Genomic DNA, 5,713 nt, shown 5'->3' on the forward strand with positions numbered 1-5,713 from the left:
TTTGATTGTGATATAATTTACATACAATAAACACATCAAATATGTTTGGCAATTGCAATACACCCTTTAATCACCTTTAACAGGATGAAAAACATTTCTATCAGCCACCAAATTTCCCTTCTGCCCATTTTCCAGACAACTACTGCCACCTCCCTCAGTGGCGGCCACTGTCCGATACAAATCACCACAGAGTGGCGTGCCATGTCCATGCACAGGCAAAACCACTCTAGTTTTTCATTGCCCATGAAAAATGTTTGAATGATCCATCAGTACGCCAGAAAAGAAGGTCAGCAAATTTCCCAGAGTTGAAATTGTGCTGCTCATTTCATTCTTACTACAAAACTATGTATCTAGAAACAAATGACTAAAGAATAACAACGAGAAACAAAACTCACTACCTCAACTTATAAATTTGTAAAAGACTTTTAAATAACTCTGACTTAAGGAGAAGATGAAAGCAGACTATTTCAAAATGAGTGACAACGTAGACCCTGGCTATAAAGGTCCAAGGGACACAATTTATGCTCTACTCAAAGGGAAAGTTGAAGCCGTATGCTTTTCTTAGAAACAAATAGCATTCGAAATAAATGACCCTGTTAACCAAGCACCCTATTCAAGAATGCTAGAAAAAAGTAAAATTAAAGTTAAATTAAAGGAACAAATAAGCATAAAAGTTGAAACGACCATTTAAAAAGTAAAAAACAGCAGGCCAGATGCTTCTTTTAAAAAATAAAATAAAACAGATAATCTCTGACCTTGTATAAAAAGATCAGAAAAAAGCAGAGAGAAAGCACAAATTGACAGCAAGAAATAAGAAGATATGATTTTCTATATAGAGATGTAACATTATTTTAAAACTGCAATGCTGTTCTTTTTGCCAATAAATTTGAAAATCAATATGAAATGGAAGGTTTTCCAAGAAAATATAAATGATCAAAATTGACTCAAGAAGTGGAAAACTTGAATAAATTACAATAGAAGGAACTCTATGTACCATAGAAGGAAATAGAAAGCCTCATCAAATATTTACTGCCATACATTATACTAGATTCACAGGGTTTATAAGCAAATACAAAGTCCAAGATTATTCAAATATCCCAGAGCCTAAAAAATAATGAAGAGTTCTAAATTCAATCTACTAGACTATCTAGACCACAATGCCAAATTCTACTGAGAAGATTCAAAACAGAAACCATAGATCAATCTTACTGGTGAATATGACATAAATAATAAATCAGTATGCTAAAACAATATACCACGACCAAGTAGGATTTACTTCAGGTTTGTGAGGATAATTAAACTCAGAAATAATTACTGCAACTCACTTATATTAATAATAGAGAGAAGTTATGTGATTATCACAGTAGATTACAAAACAACTTGACAAAACTCAAAATCCATTACAGAGCTGAGGAAAAAAACCCTACAGTTCTCGTTAAGCAAGACTAGAAGGGGGCTTCCCTGGTGGCGCAGTGGTTAAGAATCCGCCTGCCAATGCAGGGGACACGGGTTCGAGCCCTGGTCCGGGAAGATCCCACATGCCGTGGAGCAACTAAGCCCGTGCGCCACAGCTACTGAGCCTGCGCTCTAGAGCCCGCGAGCCACAACCACTGAGCCCAAGTGCCACAACTACTGAAGCCCATGCGCCTAGAGCCCGTGCTCCACAACAAGAGAAGCCACCGCAATGAGAAGCCCGCGCACAGCAATGAAGAGTAGCCCCGGCTCGCCGCAACTAGAGAAAGCCCACACACAGCAACGAAGACCCAACACAGCCAAAAATAAATAAATTAAATAAATAAATTTATAAAAAAAAAAAGAAGACTAGAAGGAATACTAAATTTAACAAAAAGTTATCGTGAAGCAACAACAAACACTGGTTCCTATGGTGAATCACCAGTAACATCCCAGTTAAAGTAAGAAATATGAGAAGGATGCCTCCCACCTGCCCCCCAGCAGGGAAGTCCCAGAATTTCCCCATGGCAAAGTCTTGCAGGTGACAGTCTGGTCGAAAGCAGTCTGGGGAGTTTATCTTGAATCACAGTTTTATTTAAGACCAAGGAAATGTACACTTTCCACATCAGAGAATGGGAGACCCTCAGGACACTGTGCTTCAAGGTATGAGAATAATGGAAAGAAAGAGGGAAAAAGAAACCACACTGAAAAGGAAGGAAAGGGTGAAGCTCGGATTTTTTTTTTTTAATCTCAAGAGATGATTTGTTCATCAAGCTGTTTTTGAAAAAGGAATCTTGGGTGCTCTATTCCGTGAATTCTTCCATGCTTGAGAAGGGAGACAGGAACACAGGGAGGACATCATATGAGGATGAAAGCAAAGGTGGAGGTAAACATGTACAATCCGAGGAAGCCCAAAGATCGCCAGAAAGCCCCAGAAGCGAGGGGAGAGGGATGGAACAGCACCTCCTCGACGGCCTCAGAGGGAACCAGCCCACCTTGACCTCCGACTTCCGGCCTCCAAGATTACGAGACAACGCACTGCTGTTGTTTAAGCAGCAACAAAGCAGAGAGGGGCACTTGAAGGATGGAGAGTCTTTCTTCTAACAGTCACTGTTGAGCGTTGCTCTGGAGATCCTGCAAGAACTGGGCAAAGTAAAAAAGAAGAAGGAGCAGAAGAAAAATAAAGACTTGTGGGGAGTAAAATAAAGAATAATAGCAAGTATAACGGTAACTTAGAGATAAGCAGACTTGGTGTGAATAAAATTAGGCTTATACACAGACGCACACCCGAATCAACAGATCAAGGACGATGAATAAGTAGATAAATCTGTTTATTACCAACTGGCTAGCATAAGATGTCACCAAAAGGAAACATATGGCTCTTTGCATAATTGTGATTTCAGAGGCACACTGTTGTGTGTACACACCTGAAAGGAAACCGACTAGCATGAGGGTTAGGGTGAGGGTTAAAGTTAATGACGCCAAACAAGCACAGGTCATACCCTTGGACTAAAAAATAATAAATCCAGAAATGAACAAGTAAAGGATTGTACAACAAAGAAACCAAACTAACCATACCCCAAAAATGCGGGAAAAATTACTCTTCTAAATACCTTTGGATCAAAGAGGAAATAAAACCAGGCTGGTCAGACACGAGTGATTATGTGTGCACACTGGACACAAAAGCTTGAAAGGTGGCCCAAGACCACAAGCCCCTTCCCCACGATATGATGACATAGTCACCCCACAGGAGATGCTCCTACCTAAGGAGGTCTTGAAGGAGGCAACACCGTGGGACCACCCAGAGAGGGTACAGACCACCTGGGTGGATGTCCTGTGCAGAAATGTGCATGGAATCCAAGGAAGAGTGGTTTGGGGGCTGCATAAATCCAAACATTCATACCGGAACATTCTGGGGAACAGATGGCCTGTGGACACATCTCTACCAACTTGTCAGCATTGCCGAATGGAGGGAACCAAGAACAGGAAACGAGAAGAAGCTCACTCACCATGTGCCCTAAATTAGCTGGTCTGGGATCACCCACTTCCAGACGGTGTGGTCTGGTCTCCCTGTTTACCATGACCCTGAGAGCTGGACAGGTGTCAGAGGGGAATGAAAAGAGAAAGTCCACAGGACTCTTAAGAAGAAATAAACAAAGAATGCTATTATTATTTTTATTATTACTTTTATTATTAAAATAATAAAAGTATTATTACTTTTATTATACTTTTATTATTACTTTTATTATTATTAACCACTGATGTGATTATCAATCTAGAAATTTCAAGAGAATCAATTAGAAAAAAGCCAGCTAAGACTTACAAAAGATTTTAATAACATAACCAGATGCATGATATAGACACTGGATTATAATAAGTAGCTTTCTCATACACTATATGCCAGCAATAACTAATTAGCAAATGTGATAGCAGTGACCAGCAAACTACGGCCTGTGGGCCAAATCTATCCCACTGCCTGTTTTCAGAAATAAATTTTTATTTGAACACAGCTGCACTCATTTGTTCACGTACTACTTACGGCTGCTTTCGCACGATAGCGGCAGAGTTAAATAGTTATGACAGGCACTGCATGACCCATAAGCCCTAAAACATTCACTATTTGGCCCTTTGCAGAAAAAGTGGACTGACCCCTGGTAATAGGAATAAAACATACATTCACAATAGCCATAAAAACCATTAAATGCCTAGAAATGAACTTACTAACCATGGGCACTGTATATCAAAGGAAATTAGGAGGTTCTGCTTTCAGTAGTGGACAAGTACCTTATAGACGACTCACCCTCTTGCATATGACAACTGTAAACTTTGGCCAAAATATACACTTTCTTACAAAACTACCTGAAGCCTCTAGAAAGTGACAAAAGGTGAAGATTTGGAAGGGAGTCTTTACTTGGAAGAAGAGATCTGCACTAGGAGAGATTCCTTTTACGTACAGTTGTTAGTCCGAGGCCACATGCCCATCAGCAACAGCTAAAACTCAGTGAAGAAAAAGATTCACTTCTTACTGGTTTGAAGAACAAGGGGACAAGTTTGGGGTAATCACAGCAGCTGGAAACTGCAGGGGGAAATACCAGAAATGAGACAGCCAGAGAGAAGGAGCCCTGAATTCTGTGTATAAACTCAGCCCAAGTCTTTGGCTGATCTGTAAACTACTCATGGGTGGGGTAGACTTCAAGCCACCAAACTGACCCTGAAAGAATAACAGAGACTTGAGCTGCGGCCCACCACAGACGAGAGAGAGCTTGACATTTGAAGCCACCCAAGTTACTGCCTCCTAAAACAAAAGAATTAAACTTTTCCTAAAGAATCTAACAGAATATGTCTCCACAATGAATCATCACAATGTCTAGGAGACAACGAAGAATGAGTTGACGTAGGAAGAAACAGGAAATGTGTTTCCCTGAGTTGGATGAACGGAGGCATGAATAGGCAGATGAGTGGTACAATCATAACACAGAGCAAAATGTTAGTGGTAGAATCTAGGTGATAGGTATGTGAATATTCACTGTGCAATTCCTTTAAATTTTTTGTATGCTTTAAAATTTTCAAAATAAAATGTTGAGAAAAACAGATTTTAAAAATCTTTAAGTCTTTAAAGATTTTTAAATCTTTAAGTCTTTTAACTGGTTAAGTCTTAAAGACTTTAAGTCTTTAAGTGGTTAAGTCTTAAAGACTTAAGTCTTTAAGTCTTTAAAAAACAAAAAAACAGAAGGCTCCTTTGTGCAATTTGACAAAAGAGTTTAAAAGTTAGATGGAAATGCAACAGGCCGAGAGCAGTCAAGATACTCTTGAGAAACCATGTGGGAGGACTTACCCAACCAGATACGAAGACTTATTTATAAACCTAGAGTAACTAAGATGATGTGTTATTGCCATAAGGATAGACAAACAGACCAATGGAACACAGACTAGAGAACCCCAAAATAAACCTAGGCACATAGGGACACTTGATGCTATGTGACTGATGATATTGCAAATCAGTAGGGGAAAGAACTTTTCAATAAGTTTTCGAACACATTTTCAATAAATGGTGCTCGGATAATGGTTGTCCAGAGAAAGGAAAGTTAAAATGGGCCTTTACATTAAAACCACACACAAGTCAATTTCAGTAGATTAAAGACCTAAGTGTGAGGCAAAAACATAAGGCTTTTGGAGGATAACATAGGAGGCTATCTTCATGATTTCAAAGCAGGGGATGATTTCTTAAATTTACCTACATTAAAAGAGTTGAAATGGCAAC

At 39.3% G+C, this 5,713-nt stretch overlaps 1 protein-coding gene across 2 annotated transcripts in view; it reads left to right on the plus strand.

The window, feature by feature from the left end:
- The window catches only part of RPL7A (ribosomal protein L7a), a 304,745-nt gene that overhangs the window by 239,735 nt on the left and 59,297 nt on the right, over window positions 1-5,713 (plus strand). The gene's annotated exons all lie outside the window — the stretch shown is intronic.

This window comes from Eschrichtius robustus, chromosome 10 (genome assembly GCF_028021215.1).
Source record: "Eschrichtius robustus isolate mEscRob2 chromosome 10, mEscRob2.pri, whole genome shotgun sequence".
Lineage (NCBI taxonomy): Eukaryota > Metazoa > Chordata > Mammalia > Artiodactyla > Eschrichtiidae > Eschrichtius > Eschrichtius robustus.